The 15673-nt window shown below is 25.0% G+C and overlaps 1 long non-coding RNA gene across 2 annotated transcripts in view; it reads left to right on the top strand.

The window, feature by feature from the left end:
• The first annotated feature begins 3040 nt into the window (after positions 1–3040).
• Positions 3041–15673, top strand: part of LOC126927550 (uncharacterized) — a 68356-nt gene continuing 55723 nt past the window's right edge. The window contains exon 1 of one of the 2 annotated variants that reach the window (XR_007715604.1): positions 3041–3139. This is a non-coding gene — a long non-coding RNA (uncharacterized LOC126927550). Of the gene's footprint in view, positions 3140–3357; positions 3440–15673 lie in introns of those variants that run through there. The other variant, XR_007715601.1, reaches the window with a different exon arrangement.

Genomic DNA, 15673 nt, shown 5'->3' with positions numbered 1-15673 from the left:
TAACGTAATAGTATATATCGTTATACGTTATTACGTAATAGTATATAATGTTATTCTTTATATGGTAATACTATATAACGTTATACGTTATAACGTATCACTATATAACGCTATACGTTATATGGTAATACTATATAACAATATACGTTATTACGTAATAGTATATATCGTTATACGTTATAACGTAACACTATATAACGTTATACGTTATATGGTAATACTATATAACGATATACGTTATTACGTAATAGTATATATCGTTATAGGATATAACGTAACACTATATAACGTTATGCGTTATATGGTAATGCTATATATCGTTATACGTTATAACGTAACAATATATAACGTTATACGTTATATGGAAATACTATATCACGTTATACGTTATAGCGTAATACTATACAACGTTATACGTTATATGGTAATTCTATATAACGTTATACGTTATTACGTAATAGTATATATCGTTTTACGTTATATGGTAATGCTATATAACGTTATACGTTACAACGTAACACCATATAACGTTATACGTTATATGGTAATACTATATATTGTTATACGTTATAACGTAACAATATATAACGTTATACGTTATATGGTAATACTATATAACGATATACGTTATTACGTAATAGTATATATCGTTGTACGTTATAACGTAACACTATATAACGTTATACGTTATATGGTAATTCTATATAACGTTATGCGTTATTACGTAATAGTATATATCGTTTTACGTTATATGGTAATGCTATATAACGTTATACGTTATAACGTAATAGTATATATCGTTGTACGTTATAACGTAACACTATATAACGTTATACGTTATATGGTAATTCTATATAACGTTATACGTTATTACGTAGTAGTATATATCGTTATACGTTATATCGTAACACTATATAACGTTATACGTTATATGGTAATTCTATATAACGTTATACGTTATTACGTAATAGTATATATCGTTTTACGTTATATGGTAATGCTATATAACCTTATACGTTATAACGTGACACTATATAACGTTGTACGTTATATGGTAATACTATATACCGTTATACGTTATAACGTGACACTATATAACGTTGTACGTTATTACGTAATAGTATATATCGTTATACGTTATAACGCAACATTATATAACGTTATACGTTATTTCGTAATAGTATATATCGTTTTACGTTATATGGTAATGCTATATAACGTTATACGTTATAACGTAATAGTATATATCGTTGTACGTTATAACGTAACACTATATAACGTTATACGTTATATGGTAATTCTATATAACGTTATACGTTATTACGTAGTAGTATATATCGTTATACGTTATATCGTAACACTATATAACGTTATACGTTATATGGTAATTCTATATAACGTTATACGTTATTACGTAATAGTATATATCGCTTTACGTTATATGGTAATGCTATATAACGTTATACGTTATAACGTAACACTATATAACGTTATACGTTATATGGTAATACTATATATCGTTATACGTTACAAGGTAACAATATATAACGTTATACGTTATATGGTAATACTATATAACGATATACGTTATTACGTAATAGTATATATCGTTATACGTTATAACGTAACAATATATAACGTTATACGTTATGTGGTAATACTATATAACGATATACGTTATATCGTATCACTATATAACGTTATACGTTATATGGTAATACTATATAACAATATACGTTATTTCGTAATAGTATATATCGTTTTACGTTATATGGTAATGCTATATAACGTTATACGTTATTACGTAATAGTATATATCGTTTTACGTTATATGGTAATACTATATATCGTTATACGTTATAACGTAACAATATATAACGTTATACGTTATATGGTAATACTATATTACGATATACGTTATTACGTAATAGTATATATCGTTATACGTTATAACGTAACACTATATAACGTTATACGTTATATGGTAATTCTATATAACGTTATACGTTATTACGTAATAGTATATATCGTGTTACGTTATATGGTAATGCTATATAACGTTATACGTTATAACGTAACACTATATGACGTTATACGTTACATAATACTATATTTTGTATATAATACTAATACTGTATATAATACTATTGTAATACTATACAACAATATACGTTTTTACGTAATTGTATATATCGTTTGACGTTATATGGTAATGCTATATAACAATATACGTTTTTACGTTATAGTATATATCATTTTACGTTATATGGTAATGCTATATAACGATATACGTTATAACGTAACACTATATAACGTTATACGTTATAACGTAATAGTATATATCGTTATACGTTATTACGTAATAGTATATAATGTTATTCTTTATATGGTAATACTATATAACGTTATACGTTATAACGTATCACTATATAACGTTATACGTTATATGGTAATACTATATAACAATATACGTTATTACGTAATAGTATATATCGTTATACGTTATAACGTAACACTATATAACGTTATACGTTATATGGTAATACTATATAACGATATACGTTATTACGTAATAGTATATATCGTTATAGGATATATCGTAACACTATATAACGTTATGCGTTATATGGTAATGCTATATATCGTTATACGTTATAACGTAACAATATATAACGTTATACGTTATATGGAAATACTATATCACGTTATACGTTATAGCGTAATACTATACAACGTTATACGTTATATGGTAATACTATATAATGTAATACGTTACAACGTAACAATATATAACGTTATACGTTATATGGTAATACTATATAACGATATACGTTATTACGTAATAGTATATATCGTTATACGTTATAACGTAACATTGTATAACGTTATACGTTATTTCGTAATAGTATATATCGTTATACGTTATAACGTAACACTATATAACGTTATACGTTATATGGTAATACTATATAACGATATACGTTATTACGTAATAGTATATATCGTTATAGGATATAACGTAACACTATATAACGTTATACGTTATATGGTAATACTATATATCGTTATACGTTATAACGTAACACTATATAACGTTATACGTAATATGGTAATTCTATATAACGTGATACGTTATTACGTGATAGTATATATCGTTATACGTTATATGGTAATGCTATATAACGTTATACGTTATATCGTATCACTATATAACGTTATACGTTATATGGAAATACTATATCACGTTATACGTTAGAGCGTAATACTATACAACGTTATACGTTATATGGTAATACTATATAATGTTATACGTTACAACGTAACAATATATAACGTTATACGTTATTTCGTAATAGTATATATCGTTATACGTTATAACGTAACACTATATAACGTTATACGTTATATGGTAATTCTATATAACGTGATACGTTATTACGTGATAGTATATATCGTTATACGTTATATGGTAATGCTATATAACGTTATACGTTATCGCGTAATACTATACAACGTTATACGTTATATGGTAATACAATATAACGTTATACGTTATATGGTAATACTATATAATGTTATACGTTACAACGTAACAATATATAACGTTATACGTTATATGGTAATACTATATAACGATATACGTTATAACGTAATAGTATATATCGTTGTACGTTATAACGTAACACTATATAACGTTATACGTTATATGGTAATTCTATATAACGTTATACGTTATTACGTAATAGTATATATCGTTATACGTTATATCGTAACACTATATAACGTTATACGTTATATGGTAATTCTATATAACGTTATACGTTATTACGTAATAGTATATATCGTTTTACGTTATATGGTAATGCTATATAACGTTATACGTTATAACGTAACACTATATAACGTTATACGTTATATGGTAATACTATATATCGTTATACGTTACAAGGTAACAATATATAACGTTATACGTTATATGGTAATACTATATAACGATATACGTTATTACGTAATAGTATATATCGTTATACGTTATAACGTAACAATATATAACGTTATACGTTATGTGGTAATACTATATAACGATATACGTTATATCGTATCACTATATAACGTTATACGTTATATGGTAATACTGTATAACAATATACGTTATTTCGTAATAGTATATATCGTTTTACGTTATATGGTAATGCTATATAACGTTATACGTTATTACGTAATAGTATATATAGTTTTACGTTATATGGTAATACTATATATCGTTATACGTTATAACGTATCAATATGTAACGTTATACGTTATATGGTAATACTATATTACGATATACGTTATTACGTAATAGTATATATCGTTATACGTTATAACGTAACACTATATAAGGTTATACGTTATATGGTAATTCTATATAACGTTATACGTTATTACGTAATAGTATATATCGTGTTACGTTATATGGTAATGCTATATAACGTTATACGTTATAACGTAACACTATATGACGTTATACGTTATATGGTAATACTATACAACAATATACGTTTTTACGTAATTGTATATATCGTTTGACGTTATACGGTAATGCTATATAACAATATACGTTTTTACGTTATAGTATATATCATTTTACGTTATATGGTAATGCTATATAACGATATACGTTATAACGTAACACTATATAACGTTATACGTTATATGGTAAAACTATATAACGATATACGTTATTACGTAATAGTATATATCGTTATACGTTATTACGTAATAGTATATAATGTTATTCTTTATATGGTAATACTATATAACGTTATACGTTATAACGTATCACTATATAACTTTATACGTTATATGGTAATACTATATAACAATATACGTTATTACGTAATAGTATATATCGTTATACGTTATAACGTAACACTATATAACGTTATACGATATATGGTAATACTATATAACGATATACGTTATTACGTAATAGTATATATCGTTATAGGATATAACGTAACACTATATAACGTTATGCGTTATATGGTAATACTATATATCGTTATACGTTATAACGTAACAATATATAACGTTATACGTTATATGGAAATACTATATCACGTTATACGTTATAGCGTAATACTATACAACGTTATACGTTATATGGTAATACTATATAATGTAATACTTTACAACGTAACAATATATAACGTTATACGTTATATGGTAATACTATATAACGATATACGTTATTACGTAATAGTATATATCGTTATACGTTATAACGTAACATTATATAACGTTATACGTTATTTCGTAATAGTATATATCGTTATACGTTATAACGTAACACTATATAACGTTATACGTTATATGGTAATACTATATAACGATATACGTTATTACGTAATAGTATATATCGTTATACGTTATATGGTAATGCTATATAACGTTATACGTTATTACGTAATAATATATTTCGTTTTACGTTACATGGTGATGCTATATAACGTTATACGTTATAACGTAACACTATATAACGTTATACGTTATATGGTAATACTATATATCGTTATACGTTACAACGTAACAATATATAACGTTATACGTAATATTGTAATTCTATATAACGTGATACGTTATTACGTGATAGTATATATCGTTATACGTTATATGGTAATGCTATATAACGTTATACGTTATATCGTATCACTATATAACGTTATACGTTATATGGAAATACTATATCACGTTATACGTTATAGCGTAATACTATACAACGTTATACGTTATATGGTAATACTATATAATGTTATACGTTACAACGTAACAATATATAACGTTATACGTTATATGGTAATACTATATAACGATATACGTTATTACGTAATAGTATATATCGTTATACGTTATAACGTAACATTATATAACGTTATACGTTATTTCGTAATAGTATATATCGTTTTACGTTATATGGTAATGCTATATAACGTTATACGTTATAACGTAACACTATATAACGTTATACGTTATATGGTAATTCTATATAACGTGATACTTTATTACGTGATAGTATATATCGTTATACGTTATATGGTAATGCTATATAACGTTATACGTTATCGCGTAATACTATACAACGTTATACGTTATATGGTAATACAATATAACGTTATACGTTATATGGTAATTCTATATAACGTTATGCGTTATTACGTAATAGTATATATCGTTTTACGTTATATGGTAATGCTATATAACGTTATACGTTATAACGTGACACTATATAACGTTGTACGTTATATGGTAATACTATATACCGTTATACGTTATAACGTAACACTATGTAACGTTATACGTTATATGGTAATACTATATATCGTTACACGTTACAACGTAGCAATATATAACGTTATACGTTATATGGTAATACTATATAACGATATACGTTATTACGTAATAGTATATATCGTTATACGTTATAACGTAACAATATATAACGTTATACGTTATGTGGTAATACTATATAACGATATACGTTATATCGTATCACTATATAACGTTATACGTTATATGGTAATACTATATAACAATATACGTTATTTCGTAATAGTATATATCGTTTTACGTTATATGGTAATGCTATATAACGTTATACGTTATTACGTAATAGTATATATCGTTTTACGTTATATGGTAATGCTATATAACGTTATACGTTATAACGTGACACTATATAACGTTATACGTTATATGGTAATACTATATAACGATATACGTTATAACGTATCACTATATAACGTTATACGTTATATGGTAATACTATATAACGATATACGTTATTACGTAGTAGTATATATCGTTGTACGTTATAACGTAACACTATATAACGTTATACGTTATATGGTAATTCTATATAACGTTATGCGTTATTACGTAATAGTATATATAGTTTTACGTTATATGGTAATGCTATATAACGTTATACGTTATAACGTGACACTATATAATGTTGTACGTTATTACGTAATAGTATATATCGTTATACGTTATAACGTAACATTATATAACGTTATACGTTATTTCGTAATAGTATATATCGTTTTACGTTATATGGTAATGCTATATAACGTTATACGTTATAACGTAATAGTATATATCGTTGTACGTTATAACGTAACACTATATAACGTTATACGTTATATGGTAATTCTATATAACGTTATACGTTATTCCGTAATAGTATATATCGTTATACGTTATAACGTAACACTATATAACGTTATACGTTATATGGTAATACTATATAACGATATACGTTATTACGTAATAGTATATAACGTTGTACGTTATAACGTAACACTATATAACGTTATACGTTATATGGTAATTCTATATAACGTTATACGTTATATGGTAATTCTATATAACTTTATACGTTATTACGTAATAGTATATATCGTTATACGTTATAACGTAACACTATATAACGTTATACGTTATATGGTAATTCTATATAACGTTATACGTTATTTCGTAATAGTATATATCGTTTTACGTTATATGGTAATACTATATATCGTTATACGTTATAACGTAACAATATATAACGTTATACGTTATATGGAAATACTATATCACGTTATACGTTATAGCGTAATACTATACAACGTTATTCTTTATATGGTAATACTATATAACGTTATACGTTATAACGTATCACTATATAACTTTATACGTTATATGGTAATACTATATAACAATATACGTTATTACGTAATAGTATATATCGTTATACGTTATAACGTAACACTATATAACGTTATACGTTATATGGTAATTCTATATAACGTTATACGTTATTACGTAATAGTATATATCGTTATACATTATAACGTAACATTATATAACGTTATACGTTATTTCGTAATAGTATATATCGTTTTACGTTATATGGTAATGCTATATAACGTTATACGTTATAACGTGACACTATATAACGTTGTACGTTATATGGTAATACTATATACCGTTATACGTTATAACGTAACAATATATAACGTTATACGTTATATGGTAATACTATATAACGATATACGTTATTACGTAATAGTATATATCGTTGTACGTTATAACGTAACACTATATAACGTTATACGTTATATGGTAGTTCTATATAACGTTATACGTTATATGGTAATTCTATATAACTTTATACGTTATTACGTAATAGTATATATCGTTATACGTTACAACGTAACATTATATAACGTTATACGTTATTTCGTAATAGTATATATCGTTTTACGTTATATGGTAATGCTATATAACGTTATACGTTATAACGTAACACTATATAACGTTATACGTTATATGGTAATACTATATATCGTTATACGTTACAAGGTAACAATATATAACGTTATACGTTATATGGTAATACTATATAACGATATACGTTATTACGTAATAGTATATATCGTTGTACGTTATAACGTAAGACTATATAACGTTATACGTTATATGGTAATTCTATATAACGTTATACGTTATATGGTAATTCTATATAACTTTATACGTTATTACGTAATAGTATATATCGTTATACGTTATAACGTAACACTATATAACGTTATACGTTATATGGTAATTCCATATAACGTTATACGTTATTACGCAATAGTATATACCGTTATACGTTATAACGTAACATTATATAACGTTATACGTTATTTCGTAATAGTATATATCGTTATACGTTATAACGTAACATTATATAACGTTATACGTTATTTCGTAATAGTATATATCGTTTTACGTTATATGGTAATACTATATATCGTTATACGTCATAACGTAACAATATATAACGTTATACGTTATATGGAAATACTATATCACGTTATACGTTATAGCGTAATACTATACAACGTTATTCTTTATATGGTAATACTATATAACGTTATACGTTATAACGTATCACTATATAACTTTATACGTTATATGGTAATACTATATAACAATATACGTTATTACGTAATAGTATATATCGTTATACGTTATAACGTAACACTATATAACGTTATACGTTATATGGTAATTCTATATAACGTTATACGTTATATGGTAATTCTATATAACGTTATACGTTATTACGTAATAGTATATATCGTTATACGTTATAACGTAACATTATATAACGTTATACGTTATTTCGTAATTGTATATATCGTTTTACGTTATATGGTAATGCTATATAACGTTATACGTTATAACGTGACACTATATAACGTTGTACGTTATATGGTAATACTATATACCGTTATACGTTATAACGTAACAATATATAACGTTATACGTTATATGGTAATACTATATAACGATATACGTTATTACGTAATAGTATATATCGTTGTACGTTATAACGTAACACTATATAACGTTATACGTTATATGGTAATTCTATATAACGTTATACGTTATATGGTAATTCTATATAACTTTATACGTTATTACGTAATAGTATATATCGTTATACGTTATAACGTAACATTGTATAACGTTATACGTTATTTCGTAATAGTATATATCGTTTTACGTTATATGGTAATGCTATATAACGTTATACGTTATAACGTAACACTATATAACGTTATACGTTATATGGTAATACTATATATCGTTATACGTTACAAGGTAACAATATATAACGTTATACGTTATATGGTAATACTATATAACGATATACGTTATATGGTAATACTATATATCGTTATACGTTACAAGGTAACAATATATAACGTTATACGTTATATGGTAATACTATATAACGATATACGTCATTACGTAATAGTATATATCGTTATACGTTATAACGTAACACTATATAACGTTATACGTTATATGGTAATACTATATAACGATATACGTTATTACGTAATAGTATATATCGTTATACGTTATATGGTAATGCTATATAACGTTATACGTTATTACGTAATAATATATTTCGTTTTACGTTACATGGTGATGCTATATAACGTTATACGTTATAACGTAACACTATATAACGTTATACGTTATATGGTAATACTATATATCGTTATACGTTACAACGTAACAATATATAACGTTATACGTAATATTGTAATTCTATATAACGTGATACGTTATTACGTGATAGTATATATCGTTATACGTTATATGGTAATGCTATATAACGTTATACGTTATATCGTATCACTATATAACGTTATACGTTATATGGAAATACTATATCACGTTATACGTTATAGCGTAATACTATACAACGTTATACGTTATATGGTAATACTATATAATGTTATACGTTACAACGTAACAATATATAACGTTATACGTTATATGGTAATACTATATAACGATATACGTTATTACGTAATAGTATATATCGTTATACGTTATAACGTAACATTATATAACGTTATACGTTATTTCGTAATAGTATATATCGTTTTACGTTATATGGTAATGCTATATAACGTTATACGTTATAACGTAACACTATATAACGTTATACGTTATATGGTAATTCTATATAACGTGATACTTTATTACGTGATAGTATATATCGTTATACGTTATAGGGTAATGCTATATAACGTTATACGTTATCGCGTAATACTATACAACGTTATACGTTATATGGTAATACAATATAACGTTATACGTTATATGGTAATTCTATATAACGTTATGCGTTATTACGTAATAGTATATATCGTTTTACGTTATATGGTAATGCTATATAACGTTATACGTTATAACGTGACACTATATAACGTTGTACGTTATATGGTAATACTATATACCGTTATACGTTATAACGTAACACTATGTAACGTTATACGTTATATGGTAATACTATATATCGTTACACGTTACAACGTAACAATATATAACGTTATACGTTATATGGTAATACTATATAACGATATACGTTATTACGTAATAGTATATATCGTTATACGTTATAACGTAACAATATATAACGTTATACGTTATGTGGTAATACTATATAACGATATACGTTATATCGTATCACTATATAACGTTATACGTTATATGGTAATACTATATAACAATATACGTTATTTCGTAATAGTATATATCGTTTTACGTTATATGGTAATGCTATATAACGTTATACGTTATTACGTAATAGTATATATCGTTTTACGTTATATGGTAATGCTATATAACGTTATACGTTATAACGTGACACTATATAACGTTATACGTTATATGGTAATACTATATAACGATATACGTTATAACGTATCACTATATAACGTTATACGTTATATGGTAATACTATATAACGATATACGTTATTACGTAGTAGTATATATCGTTGTACGTTATAACGTAACACTATATAACGTTATACGTTATATGGTAATTCTACATAACGTTATGCGTTATTACGTAATAGTATATATAGTTTTACGTTATATGGTAATGCTATATAACGTTATACGTTATAACGTGACACTATATAATGTTGTACGTTATTACGTAATAGTATATATCGTTATACGTTATAACGTAACATTATATAACGTTATACGTTATTTCGTAATAGTATATATCGTTTTACGTTATATGGTAATGCTATATAACGTTATACGTTATAACGTAATAGTATATATCGTTGTACGTTATAACGTAACACTATATAACGTTATACGTTATATGGTAATTCTATATAACGTTATACGTTATTCCGTAATAGTATATATCGTTATACGTTATAACGTAACACTATATAACGTTATACGTTATATGGTAATACTATATAACGATATACGTTATTACGTAATAGTATATAACGTTGTACGTTATAACGTAACACTATATAACGTTATACGTTATATGGTAATTCTATATAACGTTATACGTTATATGGTAATTCTATATAACTTTATACGTTATTACGTAATAGTATATATCGTTATACGTTATAACGTAACACTATATAACGTTATACGTTATATGGTAATTCTATATAACGTTATACGTTATTTCGTAATAGTATATATCGTTTTACGTTATATGGTAATACTATATATCGTTATACGTTATAACGTAACAATATATAACGTTATACGTTATATGGAAATACTATATCACGTTATACGTTATAGCGTAATACTATACAACGTTATTCTTTATATGGTAATACTATATAACGTTATACGTTATAACGTATCACTATATAACTTTATACGTTATATGGTAATACTATATAACAATATACGTTATTACGTAATAGTATATATCGTTATACGTTATAACGTAACACTATATAACGTTATACGTTATATGGTAATTCTATATAACGTTATACGTTATTACGTAATAGTATATATCGTTATACATTATAACGTAACATTATATAACGTTATACGTTATTTCGTAATAGTATATATCGTTTTACGTTATATGGTAATGCTATATAACGTTATACGTTATAACGTGACACTATATAACGTTGTACGTTATATGGTAATACTATATACCGTTATACGTTATAACGTAACAATATATAACGTTATACGTTATATGGTAATACTATATAACGATATACGTTATTACGTAATAGTATATATCGTTGTACGTTATAACGTAACACTATATAACGTTATACGTTATATGGTAGTTCTATATAACGTTATACGTTATATGGTAATTCTATATAACTTTATACGTTATTACGTAATAGTATATATCGTTATACGTTACAACGTAACATTATATAACGTTATACGTTATTTCGTAATAGTATATATCGTTTTACGTTATATGGTAATGCTATATAACGTTATACGTTATAACGTAACACTATATAACGTTATACGTTATATGGTAATACTATATATCGTTATACGTTACAAGGTAACAATATATAACGTTATACGTTATATGGTAATACTATATAACGATATACGTTATTACGTAATAGTATATATCGTTGTACGTTATAACGTAACACTATATAACGTTATACGTTATATGGTAATTCTATATAACGTTATACGTTATATGGTAATTCTATATAACTTTATACGTTATTACGTAATAGTATATATCGTTATACGTTATAACGTAACACTATATAACGTTATACGTTATATGGTAATTCCATATAACGTTATACGTTATTACGCAATAGTATATACCGTTATACGTTATAACGTAACATTATATAACGTTATACGTTATTTCGTAATAGTATATATCGATATACGTTATAACGTAACATTATATAACGTTATACGTTATTTCGTAATAGTATATATCGTTTTACGTTATATGGTAATACTATATATCGTTATACGTCATAACGTAACAATATATAACGTTATACGTTATATGGAAATACTATATCACGTTATACGTTATAGCGTAATACTATACAACGTTATTCTTTATATGGTAATACTATATAACGTTATACGTTATAACGTATCACTATATAACTTTATACGTTATATGGTAATACTATATAACAATATACGTTATTACGTAATAGTATATATCGTTATACGTTATAACGTAACACTATATAACGTTATACGTTATATGGTAATTCTATATAACGTTATACGTTATATGGTAATTCTATATAACGTTATACGTTATTACGTAATAGTATATATCGTTATACGTTATAACGTAACATTATATAACGTTATACGTTATTTCGTAATTGTATATATCGTTTTACGTTATATGGTAATGCTATATAACGTTATACGTTATAACGTGACACTATATAACGTTGTACGTTATATGGTAATACTATATACCGTTATACGTTATAACGTAACAATATATAACGTTATACGTTATATGGTAATACTATATAACGATATACGTTATTACGTAATAGTATATATCGTTGTACGTTATAACGTAACACTATATAACGTTATACGTTATATGGTAATTCTATATAACGTTATACGTTATATGGTAATTCTATATAACTTTATACGTTATTACGTAATAGTATATATCGTTATACGTTATAACGTAACATTGTATAACGTTATACGTTATTTCGTAATAGTATATATCGTTTTACGTTATATGGTAATGCTATATAACGTTATACGTTATAACGTAACACTATATAACGTTATACGTTATATGGTAATACTATATATCGTTATACGTTACAAGGTAACAATATATAACGTTATACGTTATATGGTAATACTATATAACGATATACGTTATATGGTAATACTATATATCGTTATACGTTACAAGGTAACAATATATAACGTTATACGTTATATGGTAATACTATATAACGATATACGTCATTACGTAATAGTATATATCGTTATACGTTATAACGTAACACTATATAACGTTATATGTTATATGGTAAGACTATATAACAATATACGTTATTTCGTAATAGTATATATCGTTTTACGTTATATGGTAATGCTATATAACGTTATACGTTATTACGTAATAGTATATATCGTTTTACGTTATATGGTAATACTATATATCGTTATACGTTATAACGTAACAATATATAACGTTATACGTTATATGGTAATACTATATTACGATATACGTTATTACGTAATAGTATATATCGTTATACGTTATAACGTAACACTATATAACGTTATACGTTATATGGTAATTCTATATAACGTTATACGTTATTACGTAATAGTATATATCGTGTTACGTTATATGGTAATGCTATATAACGTTATACGTTATTTCGTAATAGTATATATCGTTTTACGTTATATGGTAATGCTATATAACGTTATACGTTATAACGTAACACTATATAACGTTATACGTTATATGGTAATACTATATATCGTTATACGTTACAAGGTAACAATATATAACGTTATACGTTATATGGTAATACTATATAACGATATACGTTATATGGTAATACTATATATCGTTATACGTTATAACGTAACAATATATAACGTTATACGTTATATGGTAATACTATATTACGATATACGTTATTACGTAATAGTATATAACGTTATACGTCATAACGTAACACTATATAACGTTATACGTTATATGGTAATTCTATATAACGTTATACGTTACATGGTAATTCTATATAACGTTATACGTTATTACGTAATAGTATATATCGTTATACGTTACATGGTAATTCTATATAACGTTATACGTTATTACGTAATAGTATATATCCTGTTACGTTATATGGTAATACTATATACCGTTATACGTTATAACGTAACAATATATAACGTTATACGTTATATGGTAATACTATATAACGATATACGTTATTACGTAATAGTATATATCGTTGTACGTTATAACGTAACACTATATAACGTTATACGTTATATGGTAATTCTATATAACGTTATACGTTATATGGTAATTCTATATAACTTTATACGTTATTACGTAATAGTATATATCGTTATACGTTATAACGTAACACTATATAACGTTATACGTTATATGGTAATTCCATATAACGTTATACGTTATTACGTAATAGTATATACCGTTATACGTTATAACGTAACATAATATAACGTTATACGTTATTTCGTAATAGTATATATCGTTATACGTTATAACGTAACATTATATAACGTTATACGT

Source organism: Bombus affinis, unplaced genomic scaffold (genome assembly GCF_024516045.1).
Source record: "Bombus affinis isolate iyBomAffi1 unplaced genomic scaffold, iyBomAffi1.2 ctg00000140.1, whole genome shotgun sequence".
Classification (NCBI taxonomy): domain Eukaryota; kingdom Metazoa; phylum Arthropoda; class Insecta; order Hymenoptera; family Apidae; genus Bombus; species Bombus affinis.
This window is presented reverse-complemented; position numbering and strand designations above follow the sequence as displayed.